This window comes from Pristiophorus japonicus, chromosome 2 (genome assembly GCF_044704955.1).
Source record: "Pristiophorus japonicus isolate sPriJap1 chromosome 2, sPriJap1.hap1, whole genome shotgun sequence".
NCBI classification, from domain to species: Eukaryota; Metazoa; Chordata; class Chondrichthyes; family Pristiophoridae; genus Pristiophorus; species Pristiophorus japonicus.
Window position 1 is genome coordinate 160,773,212 of NC_091978.1, and position 16,178 is coordinate 160,789,389.

The 16,178-nt window shown below is 44.0% G+C and overlaps 1 protein-coding gene across 4 annotated transcripts in view; it reads right to left on the reverse strand.

Annotated features, from left to right (window-relative positions):
- Positions 1-16,178, reverse strand: part of LOC139242021 (phospholipid-transporting ATPase VD-like) — a 277,618-nt gene that overhangs the window by 138,885 nt on the left and 122,555 nt on the right. The window lies entirely within an intron of this gene.

A 16,178-nucleotide genomic window follows, 5' to 3' on the forward strand; every position in this document is an offset into this window, starting at 1 on the left:
GGCATTCATAGCTAGGGGATTTGAGTATAGGAGCAGGGAGGTCTTACTGCAGTTTTACAGGGCCTTGGTGAAGCCTCACCTGGAATATTGTGTTTAGTTTTGGTCTCCTAAACTGAGGAAGGACGTTCTTGCTATTGAGGGAGTGCAGCAAAGGTTCACCAGACTGATTCCCGGGATGGCTGGACTGATATATGAGGAGAGACTGGATCAACTGGGCCTTTATACATTGGAGTTTAGAAGGATGAGAGGGGATCTCATTGAAACATATAATATTCTGATGGGACGGGACAGGTTAGATGCGGGTATAATGTTCCCGATGTTGGGGAAGTCCAGAACCAGGGGACACAGTCTTAGAATAAGGGATAAGCCATTTAGGACTGAGATGAGGAGAAATTTCTTCACTCAGAGAGTTGTTAACCTGTAGAATTCCCTGCCGCAGAGAGTTGTTGATGACAGTTCATTGGATATATTCAAGAGGGAGTTAGATATGGCCCTTACGGCTAAGGCGATCAAGGGGTATGGAGAGAAAGCAGGAAAGGGGTACTGAGGGAATGATCAGCCATGATCTTATCGAATGGTGGTGCAGGCTCAAAGGGCCGATTGGCCTGCACCTATTTTCCATGTTTCTCAGGAGCCTCCACTTTCAAAGCACTCAGAGATCTGGCATAGGGATGGAGGAGATTCACCTGGTGGGAGCAGGGATACCTACCAGCCAAATAGCAGAAATGCCCATAAAATAGCAGCAATGGTGTGATCCCTTTGACATTCAAAAAAACCATACCACCTACAGGAGTAACAGGTACTGCAGGAACTTACAATGGCCCGGAGTTTGCGCTAAGCAGCGAATGCTTCCACGCTGTTCAATGTATTTGAATGGCAATTCAGGCAATGAGATGCCATCTTCATGCAGCTTTTGGAGGATGTTGCATCTTGGACAGCAACTTCCAGATTTCCATGGTTACCAGAAGTGGTTGTCCGATTTGCATAATTAACAGTGAGCGCTGATAGCCTCATCATTATTTTTACAGCAAAATCGGGCCAAGTGAGTTTTCAATGAAAGGTGTGCCCATGTACTGAATTTAATATATGACAGATTATCTATTATATGTTTTTAAAAAATGGACAAGGCACTGAATCAGGACTAATGGCTGTTGATCTGCACCACAGAGAGAATCTTCAGGAAAGAAGGGAAAAATATATATATATATATTTAAAATCTTGCAGGAATCTAAGATGTTAGATTGACGTTCTATACCAATACATTTTACTCATGCACAACACAAAAGTCAGCTTGTATTAGCTAGCATGCACTTACAATGAACCAAAACTCAACTTTGTGCACAAAGTATTTAGGAGAGGAGGCTCCCAGGCAAACAATGCACCTTTTTACTGTTGAGGTATGCACTGGAGATAGTGTATAGAAAGAAAAAAACCTACATTTACATCGCACCTCATCATGTCCTCAGATCATCCTAAAGTACTTTACGGTTATTGGATGACATATGAAGTGCAATCACTGTTATGTAGGTAACCACAGCAGCCACTTTGTGTAAGTTCCCACAAACTCATCACCATCATAGGCGGTCCCTCGAAACGAGGGTGACTTGCTTCCACGTCAAAAAAAAAGATGAGTTCACAGATGTTTCGAATGAAGAACCCGAATTACATCCTCAAGAGTGGAAGATGCCTGTGTGTGGATTTTTTAGCGTGTGGTGGCCGTTGCACACCACAGCCACCACACGGGCTTGACAGAGCTAGGTCTTGGTCTAGTGGCAAGGATTACCCAAGACAACTGGAGACCTGCTCTGCTGCACGGACCTAGTGCGCATACATATCGCATTGTGGGCTGGTCCGTGCTGTCCCTGGGCCATTGGCCCCGAACTCACGCCTCCCCTGGACCCCGATCACATCCCTCCACAGTCTCTCACAGCTCCTTCGCTCCGATCTTGCCGCTCCTGCTGCATCTGCCCATGCTCCAATCACTGACCTGGACCTTGCTGACGTCACTCTTCGCTGCCGTTTCCCTCCTGCACCAGCTTGTACTGTACCTTGTTAGTGACATGCCTCCACGCTGCTCCCTGGGCCGCACGCCACTCCTTTTATGGCCCTGACCTGCCGCTGATGGTTTCTTGCAGGTCGGGGCCTCCATGCAGCAGGTCGGAGTTCCCACAAACAGCAAATGAATGAAAGACCAGATCAATTGTTTTTGGTGATACCCTTGACCCTCAGCCACAAGCAGGTAAATAAATTGTTAATCAATAATGGATAATGGATCTGGTTCTTTCTCACAAAGCTAACTCAACAACAACAACTTGCATTTATATAGAATGTTTAATGTCATAAAACATCCCAAGGTGCTTCCATAGGAGTGTTTTAGACAAAATTTGACACCCACATAAAGAGATATTAGGACATAAAGAGGTATTCCCTGGAATTTAGAAGATTAAAGGGTGATTTGATTGAAATTTTCAAGATATTAAGGGAAACTGATAAGGTAGATAGAGGGAAACTATTTCCGCTGGATTAGGAAACTATTGTTAGGGGACATAGCCTAAAAATTAGAGCCAGGCTTTTCAGGAGTGAAGTTAGGAAACACTTAGGAAACAGTTGCACCCTCTGGTGGTACAACATAGTGTACACAGTGTGAAGATACATCCAGTAGTCTTATGTTACTGTACATTGAGTGTACAGGGTATATATTTATTTTATACATACACAACATCATTCTCCCTTAAATCTTGTGCCACTGGCCTTTGCACTGAGTGCTCTGGCCCTAGACTTGAGCCCAAAACCCTTGCACCTTGTCTATGGTTTGGCTTGGCTCTCTCCCTGTCGACCCCCAAGTCCTTATTGCCACAACATTGGGAAATGGTCAGCAGTGGACGGTTAGAGATTGCAGTGGGGGTTGAGTGCGTTCTGGGTGTGATCAATGTGTGTCCATGGCTACATACATCCATTTCCCCCCCCATACATAGACCATGTGTGTGGCTCTGCATGTGCATACATGTACAGACGGAAGGAACAAAAAAAACCAAATGATTAATTATATCACTGTTTGGGTTCTGCAGTAGTGGAACAAGTACATTTTACAGGTAAGGTACATATGTGGTATCACAGTCTTGCCCCTGGGGTGTAGGTGCGGGTGGGTGAGGACGCTAGTTCCAGAGTAACCGGACTGTGTCCAGGTTGTCTGATGATGGTGCTGCGCCCCCTGCCAGCTGGGTGGGCTCGGATCGCTCACCTGGCTGAGTCTCAGGGCTTTTGCCGTTGCCTAGTGGTGGGCAGAGCCACAGGAATGTGTGACCTCCCTGTCCTCCTTTGAGGGCTGCAGTATCTCCCTGCTGCCCTTCAGCGGTAGTGGGAGCCTGGTCATCCCAGGTCCCATTGGGAGGGCTGCAGGGTGCTGGCCTCTTGCTCCCGATACTGGCCCTGCTGGCCAGAGAGATAGAGCCGATCTGGGGCAGGGTACCAGTAGTGGTGCCTTTGCAGTCCGCTGATCGCTGGCCCTGCAGCTGGTATGCTACCTCTGTGAGTGGCCACACTCCCTGGGGCATCACATTGGTCCCGGAGGCGCAGGCTACATGAGCGGCTGGACCTGGGTGCTTCTGACGGGAGGTTGCCCTTGGTTTTGTCGGTGTACATGTAGAACCCGGTATCGCACATTATTTCTTCGTTTACTGTTATAATACATTGGCTCCGACCGCAATCACCTGACTCGAGACGTTTCGTTACATTTACATAGTTGCATTTGTTAATTACATCTTTTCCATGTATATTACCGGCATCACTGTACATAGTTACATTTACATACTTGCATTTGTCAATTACATCTTTTCCATGTGTATTACCGGCATCGCTGTACAAAGTTACATTCACATACTTGCATTTGTCAATTACATCTTTTACATGTGTATTGCCAGCATCGCTGTTCAAAGAGTGGAACTGTCCCTTTAATTTAGATGGGTTGCTGGTCTCCTTTAAAAGGGCCTTGCAATCTTTACCCCAATCTGGTTCGCTGTTCAGCATCACGTGTTGCTCCCTCAACGCTGCCCCTCGTGGTCTGGCCACCGCTATCTTTACTTCAGGCGCTTCATCTCGTGGTGTGGGCGCCATCTTCTTTCTCTCCACGAGGTAGGCTGCGGTGATCCTTTTCTCCCCAGGTTCTGCCATGGAAACAGGGAAGTTACCTTCTGCGCAGATTTTCTTCCTCCGGAGTCCTGCCACTGGAGCCTGGAAGGTGAGGTCGGGTTGTTTGGGCTGGATCATCTCACCGTTGGGTTGAGTGGTCTGTGTCGTCTCCACGCAGTCAAGTTGGGCGCTGGTTTCTCAGGTGTTGTGCTGGATCCAAATTTGGGGCCGTGTAGGACTTCGATTGCCGGGGCCTAGAGGTTTTCCCAGCTCCAACGGATTTTTTTCATCCATCTTCTTCCTAGCAGCGTTGGACCATCACCAGCAACGATCCACAAAGGTAACTTGTGCATCGCGCCGCCATGGGACACCTGGACATCCACGCTGCCGACTGGGATGGTGTCGTTTGTGTAGGTGAGCAGCTTCACTTGGATCGGGATCATTTTAGGTCGTTCGACTGGATTGTCCCAGAGTTTCTCGAAGGCCGCCTGATTCATCAGCGATTGGCTCGCCCGTGTCCACCTCCATCGAGACTGGAACACCGTTGATTTCAATTTCCATTTTCAACGGAGAGCTCTCGGTGGAGCAGGTAAACACTCCGTACTCCTTTTCGTGGGGCTGAGCTACCTCACGGACTCTCTCTTCATCATCGCTGGAGTCCGGATGATCGGCCAATTCTTCAGCGACTCGGTGAGTAAAATTTCTCTTGCACATTCGCTGTAGGTGGCCTTTCGTGTTACAGCCTTTGCAAGTATAGTCTTTGTAGCGGCACTGGTGGGCCCTGTGATTTCCTCCACAGCGCCAGCATGGGGTTGGCCTGTTGGCCCCATGTGGCGGACTCAGGGTTGCGGTACTCAGGGTACCCTTAGAGAGACCGCTTGCAGCAGACTTGCCTCTAAAAGGCGCCAGTCGGTTCACAGTACTTGCCGGGTTAGAGTCCTGGGGGTGAGTCATCCACTTGGAATCACAGGCACGAGGTGAAGTGCCTGAAGTAAAGATGGCGGCGGCCAGACCACGAGGTGAGGTATTGTACTTGAACTGTGGTGACCTTAGTTCATTTATTACAGCTCCTGAGTGAGGGTACAGCATGGTGAGCTCCCTTTTATACCTGGTTACCTGTCGTGTACAGGTGACCCTAGGTCTCCACCAGTTGCACCCTCTGGTGGTACAAGCATAGTGTATACAGTGTGAAGATAAATCCAGTAGTCTTATGTGACTGTACATTGAGTGTACAGGGTATTCTTGGTAGTCTGTTGTATCCAACAAAGACGTTGATGTGCTAATCGTCAATGGCATGTGTCTTCAAGTGGCTGAATAGGCCAATTCTGGATGCACATAGTCTCTTGCACGTCGGACAAGGGAAGTTTGATGTGCCTGATGCTGACAGTACTGCCACCCGATGTCGTCTATCTCTGGTGTCCCGCAGACATTGACATCGGCTTTCTTCGAAGGTCTGGCAGGCAGTCCTCGTGAGGGTTCGCCACTGGATTTTATTAGCTGCTGCATTCTCGAGGTCCTTTGGTTGAATGCCACAGTACTGGAGGTTAGCCTTGATGCAATCTTTGTAGTGTTTGCGGGGGTGCCCCTGGTGTCTTTGACCTTCACAGAGCTTGCCATGAAGAAGCTGATGAGGGATCCTTGACTCATCCATGTGGATGACATGTTCAGCCCACTGGAACTGGGCTCGCATGATCATCACCTCAATGCTAGTTGATTGTGCTCTCTCCAGAACCTCAAAGTTTGACACCCGGTCTTGCCAGCGTATGTGGAGTATAGATCTGAGACTGCGCATATGGAAAGCTTCCAACTTTTTGATGTGATGGCTATAGGGTGTCCAGGTCTCACATCCATAAAGGAGAGATGAGAGAACGACTGCTCTATACATCGACAATTTAGTTGACAGTCAGATGTGGTGGTGACGCAACACCTTAGTGCGCAAACGACCAAGTGCCTGGCTGGCTTTACAGATCCTTGCATCAATCTCCTTGTCCAAGGACCCATCACTTGATATGGTGCTGCCAAGGTACTTGAAGCTGTCCACTGACTTTAGTTGTATACTGCCGATGAAGACTGTGGGAGCAGGTGCTGTGGTGCCAGGGGCAGGCTGATAGAGAACCTCGGTTTTACTAAGGCTGATGGTTAGGCCAAACAATTCTGTTGCCTCAGCAAATTTGCTGAGTATGAATTGTAGGTCACTCTCCTTGTGTGCCATAAAGGCGCAGTTGTCAGCAAAGAGTGCCTCTAGGCTGAGTCGTTTCCGTACTTTGGTCTTTGCAGCAAGGCAGCGGAGGTCGAACAGTGAACTATCTAATCGATATTTCAGGTAGACCCCAAACTCTAAGTCTTTTATGGCATAGTTCAAGACGCAGGTAAAGAATAGGTTGAACAGAACTGGAGCGAGTACACAACCTTGTTTCACTCCATTTGAGATGGCAAATGGGGCCGTGGTTGTGCCGTCTGAGAGCACTTCACCTGTCATGTTGTCATGAAACAGCTCAATGAAGTGGACAAACTTCCTTGGGCACCCAAGTTTCTTCAAGATTGACCACAGCACTGCTCTGTTGACAGTATCAAAGGCCTTAGTGAGGTCAATAAATACAGCGTACAGGTCCATGTTCTGCTCAATGCACTTCTCCTGCACTTGTCTGAGTGCAAAGATCATGTCCGCTGTGCTCCGACCAGGTCGAAAGCCACATTGTGTTTATGGAAGATTTACTTCTGAGACACTAGCTATGAGTCGGTTCAATACTATGCGGGCGATGATCTTCCCAGCAATGGACAGAAGCGATATTCCCCTGTAGTTGCCACAGTCTGCTTTGTTGCCCTTGTTCTTGTAAAGGGAAACTATCATATCGTCACGGAAGTCCTGTGGCATGTCTTCATCTTCCCAAATGCTAGTTATTATGTCATGAAAGGCCTCAAGAGTTGCTGGGCCTACTGCCTTATAGATTTCGGCAGGGGTTCCATCCTTTCCTGGAGCCTTTCCAGTACTCATACAGGGTACATATTTATGTTGTACATACACAACAGTATTTTTCTATGGTCAGTGTCAAAATGAATGTCTGTAAACAAGCCTCTTATAATAATGCCTTTTGTGGTATACTGATAAATATATTAAGTACAGAAATATTGTAAGGGGAAGTTAGATAAACACACGGGGGAGAAAGGAATGAAGGTTATGCTGATAGGGTTAGATGAAGGAGGGAGGAGGCTCTTGTGGAGCATAAACAGACTAGTTGGGCCAAATGGCCTGTTTCTGTACTGTACACTCGATCGATGTAATGTACCGAGTAAAATATATGGATTTAACTTCTTTTGCTTTTTAATATGATTTATACATCTATATGTTTATGCATAGAAAGCAGAGAGTCGGGATAAATGGGTCCTTTTTGGGTTGGAAATCGGTGGTTAGTGGTGTGCCACAGGGATCGGTGCTCGGACCACAACTGTTTACAATATACATAGATGACCTGGAAGAGGGGACAGAGTGTAGTGTAACAAAATTTGCAGATGACACAAAGATTAGTGGGAAAGCGGGTTGTGTAGAGGACACAGAGAGGCTGCAAAGAGATTTAGATAGGTTAAGCGAATGGACGAAGGTTTGGCAGATTGAATACAATGTCGGAAAGTGTGAGGTCATCCACCTTGGAAAAAAAAACAGTAAAAGGGAATATTATTTGAATGGGGAGAAATTACAACATGCTGCAGTGCAGAGGGACCTGGGGGTCCTTGTGCATGAATCCCAAAAAGTTAGTTTGCAGGTGCAGCAGGTAAACAGGAAGGCGAATGGAATGTTGGCCTTCATTGCGAGAGAGATGGAGTACAAAAGCAGGGAGGTCCTGCTGCAACTGTATAGGGTATTGGTGAGGCCGCACCTGGAGTACTGCGTGCAGTTTTGGTCACCTTACTTAAGGAAGGATATACTAGCTTTGGAGGGGGTACAGAGACGATTCACTAGGCTGATTCCGGAGATGAGGGGGTTACCTTATGATGATAGATTGAGTAGACTGGGTCTTTACTCATTGGAGTTCAGAAGGATGAGGGGTGATCTTATAGAAACATTTAAAATAATGAAAGGGATAGACAAGATAGAGGCAGAGAGGTTGTTTCCACTGGTCGAGGAGACTAGAACTAGGGGGCACAGCCTCAAAATACGGGGGAGCCAATTTAAAACCGAGTTGAGAAGGAATTTCTTCTCCCAGAGGGTTGTGAATCTGTGGAATTCTCTGCCCAAGGAAGCAGTTGAGGCTAGCTCATTGAATGTATTCAAGTCACGGATAGATTTTTAACCAATAAGGGAATTAAGGGTTACGGGGAGCGGGCGGGTAAGTGGAGCTGAGTCCACGGCCAGATCAGCCATGATCTTGTTGATTGGCGGAGCAGGCTCGATGGGCTAGATGGCCTACTCCTGTTCTTAATTCTTATGTTCTTATTTTTGTTTAAAACATGTATTTGTTTTGGATTATTGTACATTTGTGCCATTAATGCTCCAAGATTAGTAACATTGTAAATATAAAATAACATATTATTCCTAAAAGAAAATGCAAGTACTTACATGCCTAACCTTTTTAGTAAGAGGCTCGACAAAAAGAAACACAGTACAATCTCGTCATTTGATCTGTTGACGTGTAACTGCATCACTGCAATCCAAATTTTTAGAAGCCTCAGATTACCCACTTTAGATACCTGCATCTCATTTCACAAAATAGCACCTAATTAGCCAAGTGTATTCAAGCAGAGATTGTTGGCAAGTTAGCTGTTGCCTAGGAAAGAGTTTGCTTTGTGGCCAAGTACTTTCTTTGTACAAACTGCACCTAAACAGTATGGTAGAAATTTATTACTTCAGTTACCTATGCTCAGCATAGGTCCAGGACCAGCTATTCTTAGATTAGGGCCAGCAGAAACCACTTCTTCGTGCTCTGATTTACCACTTGATGCGGAAACTGATATGAAAGCTGCATTTTCTGTTAATTACCATCCATGCCAATTTACAGCACAGTAAATTGAGAGAAGCACAATTTTGGTCACAAAGTTATACCACTCTTAATGATCAGTTATGTCACTATCAAATAATCAATAGAAAATTATAAATCAAAACTTAAAAGAAAGTGACCCAAATTGTCATTGTGAATTGCGAACTGCAGTGCACACTTTCACCAACAGTCAACATGCCAATTTTATGACTGAGTTCTCAGGGCACGTCAGGTGACTAAGGAACTGAGCCCACCCATTAAAATAGAGAGAGATTCAACTCTGAGGAAAAGAGGAAATTGCTTGGGAGTTCAGATTATTTAAAAATCATACACTTGTGATCAAAATAAGCACATGTTGATCGAAAGAAATATGAAGTGAAGGATAAAGAAAAGGACAGGAGAAAAACACAGTGAAAAGATTTTTTGACTTTTGGGGGAATCTCTATAGGTTAAAAGTACTTACCAATATCCTGTTTCAGGCCCACCCTAAAAATAGAATAAAACTGACCTCCTAAAAGCTTGTCCTCACAGACGGAGGAAGGCAGAGAGAAGGAGGCTCCAGACGAAAAGAGAAGTCTCTCAGAGAATTGTTCACATGTGTTAACCATCTGTCCGATCAGATCGGTATCAGCTACTTGTCACGGTCGTATTTTTTTTGCTGTATAACTAATGTGTTATGTTCTATCTTAAACTCTGATTAAACACAATATACCTACCATATTAGTTTGCGCTCGAACTTGATTATTTAAAGTGACCAGAGATAGCTGTAAAGAGGTTACTTCTAACACAGATTAGCTGCAAACTTTGCCCCTTACTTCCCTGGTACCAGGCATGCTGGTCACAGGCTCAGGTGAACTTTACTGCTGTTTACTGAGTATGGTCTCCCCATTTGCTTACTCCCTTCCAAACCTTGATAGGCTTCCTCAGTTGCTTCCTGACAGGCCCCAGCCATCTGCTCTGTTTCTATCCTAAGCTCCATTTCCCCTTCTTTATGCAAACATGGCAAGATAATTCTGGATCTGTGCTCTTCTCCAGGAACTGACTATTAGAGGATCAGTCGTATATCTGATTCCACGTCTCCATGGAAGGTGAAAGTAAAAGGATTTGAGACATACAAAATGAAGAGAGTGTGTAAGTACAGAAAGAAAGAGAAACACATTACAGACAGGGAGAAAGGAAGATAAAGTATGAGAGGAATAGGCAGAGAGCAAGAATAAGATTTCTGAGAGAGGATAGAGAGTGAAATAGAGGAAAAGATACAAAGAAATAGAGGCAATGTGCATGGCATAAATAGAATGGGAGGGGTACAGAACAGGGAGGAGACAGATGTGAGGACAAACAAAAGTGATGGAGGCACACAAGAGAGATGGGACGTACTGAGCTTTGGATTTAGATGGATTGCAATGGTCATTTTCAGCTCTGATTTACAGAAAGAGAAAAATGTCAGAAATAGGTCGGAGGGGAAGAGCGATGAGAGGAAAAAAAAGAATTTGAGTGAGAGCCAAGATGGACACAATTTTAATCAACTAATATTTATAATTTGTTATTTATTCTCATGTTGCGTTTCATTGCTTAATGTCTGTGCATCTCAATGTTAGTTTTCTGGCTCTACTTTTTATATTTTTTCCTATTATGTTTCTTCCAGTTTATGCTACATTGCTGCATCAGAGACATGCCTCCAGCTCCCGACGTCCAGTTTAATTCCTTCCCTCTACAGTCAAATGTGTGTGAAACAGCAGTAGCTTGGAAATTCCTTTAAGGCAGTTTTAAGATTTTATTGGGAAACAACCACCTTGGTGACAGGGTGTATTTCACAACGGATAGCACTAAGGATGTTCTTCCATGTATATGGAAAATATTATACGTTAAAAATGTCTCCCCTATTTGTGAAACAGCCATAATTTACTTGAATAGATTCTGAACTCCAACAAACTGGCTAAAACATAACTCTTTATGAAAAAATTCAACTCATCTGCACAGATTTAATTTGTTCATTTCATGTTTGATTCGACAACTTCTAAAGTCACTTTATTGTCTTCTATATCCTATAAGCTAATGAATAAAGTTCCAGTACCTCTAATCAGCTTTCTACCTATTAGCCACTAAAAGTTCTTCCCATTTGTGCCTTAAAGTACAAATAATTATCGGGGGAGTGGAGTCTGTTTATTTGAAGATGCCTTTACCTGTTGTAGAGAAGACATATGTTCCGATTGATTTTTTGGTCTGAGAGGTAACGTCTGTGATCCTCCCACATATCTTTGATGGCATTCGGGAGAAGGACGAACAGGATGGGAATGAGGCTGATCACTGGCTGGAAGGCATTGACGATGGGAACAAAGTTGAGTATGGCAATGAAGAGAAAATATACATTGGCCAGCCGGTGCAGCTGCTCAAAGAGATTCTTGGGCACAAAGGACCACACTGTGTACTTGGTTGTCTTGATCCCATTTCCCAAATATTTTTGGTTTGTAGCTTTTGTGCTCCCTCCGTACAACGATTTTGAAACCACGATCCTCTTGGTGCCCTCCTTCATTTTTTCATTTACTTTCCTTATTTACATTTATGCAGCCTGGTAGCATTGCCATGGTTTCAAAGTTGTTTCCTTCTATCTAAATGACCACGGCCCAGTAAATCCTGGTGTCCCAATCTCCGCATGGTTCTCTCGACTGGTTTGGCAAGTCTGCTGTTTTGTGACTGGCAATCTCTGATACAGTTAGCACACCGGTCCTTCACTTGTTAATCATGAACGTGCATTTGGCTTAGCTTGTTTCCTGCACCACCCACTTGTAAACTACCTGGACGCACACATGCCAGATTCTTTGGGAACTGTTTACCAATTTCATTTGTGACGCTTAATGCCTTAATTTCCTTGTTACCAGCAAACATTGCTGCAATAGACACAGAGGGAATACAGTAGAGTGATACTTTATTTCACTGGTCAAGAAGATCCATCAACTCACCAGTGGCAAATCACACAAGGGTCACACTCATTTGCAGAATAAGGTCGATATTCTCTGTTTGCACAAGATAATGGGCCAAATCTAGCTGGAAAAATAACTGTGTGTGTTAATGTGCAAATTGAGGGGATTAACAGATACACTGCGAATTGTGAATCTCCAGAACTTGTTGGTTGATTTGTGCCACTCCGCCATTTCCTTTGCACAAACAGCATCTTGCCCTTAGCCTCCCTGTTATTTTTAAGAACTTGCTGGATTTTCACATTAATTACCCATTAAACTCACTGCAGATAGTAACGTCTGGTAATTAAGAGCATAAATATCATTTTAATAATGTTATAATTGTTAATGCAATGTCAATCAACCTCTCCAGTCCAGAAAGGAAACAATTGAAACTGTAGAGTCTCAGTTCTTCAGGTAGCGAAATGTTCTTAGAAATTTAAAAATTAAATTATATTTTTTCTTACTTTTCCTTTCTGTCTCTTTTTTTTCCTCTCAATCCAATCTTTCTATTCTTTATTTCTCTTCCTATATCTGATTTGACTCTAATTCACCCACTCTAATTTACCCTCTTTCAGTCATTCCTTTGTTCTTTCTCGATACTTAATTCTCTGGTTAAGAAGATACACTGTTGGTCCCGTCATTCACGAAGGTCCCAAATATCCCATTGCCCTTGTTGCGCCGTTATCAGCTCGCACTTCCAGCAAATTATAGGGCAAAAAAATTTGAGCTGAAGTGTGAAGGAAGAAGTCTAACTAATAGCACACAGCACATGATGTGCCACTCCAGCAAGATTTGGGCCATTGTGATCACTTGATTTAAAAGGGACATCATTACCCTGTAAAGCTGCTGACCTAAGCCTACAGTTCAATTTATAAACAGTGAAAACCAAAGCAATTTAATTTCCCTTCTTAAAAAGGTACCTTCTAAAGAGCAAAGTATACCTTGGAGTGTGTATTATGAATAGTACTTTTTCTAAAATCCATATTGTTCTCTCTGGCATGAAGAAAATATTATTAAAACAAACTGGAAAATATTCGGCTCCTTCATGAAACGCTACATTCATCCATTTCAGTAGACACTTTGTACAGTGCATGTGCTTAAGGAGTGTAATCCAATGAAATCCTCGAACATGAAAGAAAGCGACTGTGTGGGACCCTCAGAGGCATAGAAGATGGTAAAGAATATATAGAGAAGGTAAATCAAAAACATTACTTCATTTTAAAATGCCGCAGCAAAATAATGGGACACTAGTTTGACTCTGGCTTCAGGACAAAGTTCAAACTGAACAAATAGTTCCTTCTCACACAAAACACAAGAACATAAGAAATAGGACCATTCAGTTCCTCGAGCCTGCTCTGCTATTTAATAAGATCAAGGCTGATCTTCTACATCAACTCCACTTCCCTGCACTATCCCATATCCCTTGATTCCCTTAATATCGAAAAATCTATCAATCTCTGTCTTAAATATACTCAACGACTGAGTCTCCACAGCCCTCCGGGGTAAAGAATTCCAAAGATTCACCATACTCTGAGTGAAGAAATTTCTCCTCATCTCAGTCCTAAATGGCCGACCCCGGTTCAAGACTTCCCAGCCAGGGGAAATATTCTCTCTGCATCTACCCTGTCAAGCCCTGTAAGAATTTTATGTTTCAATGAGATCACCTCTCATTCTTCTAAACTCTAGGGAATATAGGCCTAGTTTACTCAATCTCTCCTCATAGGACAATCACCCCCCGCCCACCTCCCGCCACATCCCAGGAATCAGCCTGTTGAATATTCATTGCACTTCCTCTATGGCAAAAGGTGATCAACACATGAAATGGACTTCAGGATAGGGTGGTGCAGGCCAAAAATCCTGGAAGCAGTTAAGAAAGTTAAATGTGTTGATAGGACAACCTAAATTCTTTTTTAATGATTGAAGTAACATGTACTGAATGCCTTTTCTCATCCGTAACTAACTTGTGTCTAATCCTTACTAGATGGTTTCAATGAGTCAAATTTGATTTAGTCAGTCACAGGTGTGCTTGTGAAAAAAAGTTAGAAGCACTGCCCACTAGACAGTCAAGTGCACTACTGTAATAACATGAGTCACAATCAGTACTCAATTCAGTATGTAGGTCAAGAGAGTTGAACTTGACATCTATCACTCCTGTGCATCAAGTTGATTCAGTTTAACCTCTCTAACCTCACTACAGGACAAGCACATGATCTAGGCTGATACATCAGTGCAGTACTGAAGGATTGCTGCATTGCTGGAGGAGCCGCCTTTCAGATGAGACATTAAACCAAGGCCCCTTGTGCATGTTCTGATAGATCTCATGGCATCATTTGGAAAAGAGGAAGTTCTCTTGGTGTCCTGACTAATACTTGTTCCTCAACCAACACCACCACAAAATTAGTCATTTATCTCACTGCTGTTTGCAGTGCGAAATTGGCTATTGTGTTTGCCTATATAACAGCGCCTGCACTTCAGAAGTGATTCATGTGAAAATTTGGGACATCCCGAGGGCATGGAAGGCATTTTATAAATGCAGTTTGTTCTTTCTTCGTCGTTTGAGGTACTACACCATTCTGAAAAAATTGACATCTTATGGCTACAATCATTCAAATTCATTGGCTGACAACTAGAGTCGGAACAAAAAAAAATATGAAACTTGCTTCACGTAATTTATATTTTGTTCTTTGAACGACCAAATATTAAGCAAAAACTTCCAAATAAACTTTTGTGAGCCATCCTTGAAGTGGTCCTTTAAGAACTAAGGGGGAAAAATTAATTATCGACCATTTTGAAACGGTAACATCACCTGGGCGCTAATGTTTTGCGCCAGGCAATAAATAGCGCGGCGATCAGGAAATTGATTTTTGCCGCTCTAAAGGGGAATAGCAGCACTAAATCAAGCGATGCACACTTCTCTTCGAGTGACAGTACGGCCAAGTGGGGCGCAACCCTTAGCGCTAACCAATTTCAGCTGTGCCCATGTCCAAACTCAACAGACATGCTGGCTCCACTGGATCTTTAAGGGGAGGGGCTGTGATGACACACAGCCTCCATCTCACCATTCCATCTCTGCTGTTGGTGTTGAAGGAGCAACATCGCTGCTCAGGGACAAAGACTGCGCACCATGCGCTTTAGCGATGACGTCCTTCAGGCTCTTGTGAAGGCGGTGGAGAGGCGACGAGCCTCCATGTTTCCTGAGGTTGGCCGGAGACCAATGCCAGCTGTTGATAGGTAATGTCATGTGTGTCTGCCAGGAGCGTGGTGGACAGAACAGCGCGCAATGTCACAAGGAGTTCAATTACCTCACTCGGGTGGTCAAGGTGAGTACATTCTTCCACAATCTCACGCATCTCCACGCACCTCCCGACTGCCGTCGTGTTGGGCCTTTTATAGACCTGTCGCCAACCCCGGACTCACGCCTCTCCATGCACCTCCCGACTGCAGCCGCGTTGGGCATTTTATAGGCCTCTCGCCGACTCCGGACTCACGCCTCTCCACGCACCTCCCGACTGCCGCTGCGTTGGGCCTTTTATAGGCCTCTCGCCGACCCCGGACTCATGCCTCTCCACGCACAAAAGATTTATCATTAAACATCCAAGTTAATTCACAAAAATGATCAGCAATGCTGAAATTATAACTACACTATTTCTCCTAAGGTCACCACTAGTGCCAGCACTGATCTGAGGAAACCACAAGTCCTTCAGAGTAGAAAAAGTCTCTGGTTATAGCAGAAGACTCACAAAGTTGAAGAAAAGAGTAAACTGATTATTTCCCGAGTGAAAGATTTGCAAGGAATAGTGGACTACACAAAGGATTCTTTTAAAATATTGATTAGGTATGAATTATTTTCTAAACTAATAAGATACGAGATATTAGGGAAGCTGACTCTTGCCGACAGACTGACTTTTGCAGGATTTTGCTTGCAAAGATTTCAACTGCATAAATGACTAGATGAAAGGTTGCATAATTTGTGCATTTGAAACTTCATCTTTATCAGCTTGTGTATTTTATATATTATTTAAAAAAACTAGCTGTAGAGGATTAGACTCTTAATTCAATTTGTAATTCATACAAATATTCCATTTAATGCAGTAGCTTCACAAACCAGTGTGCTGAT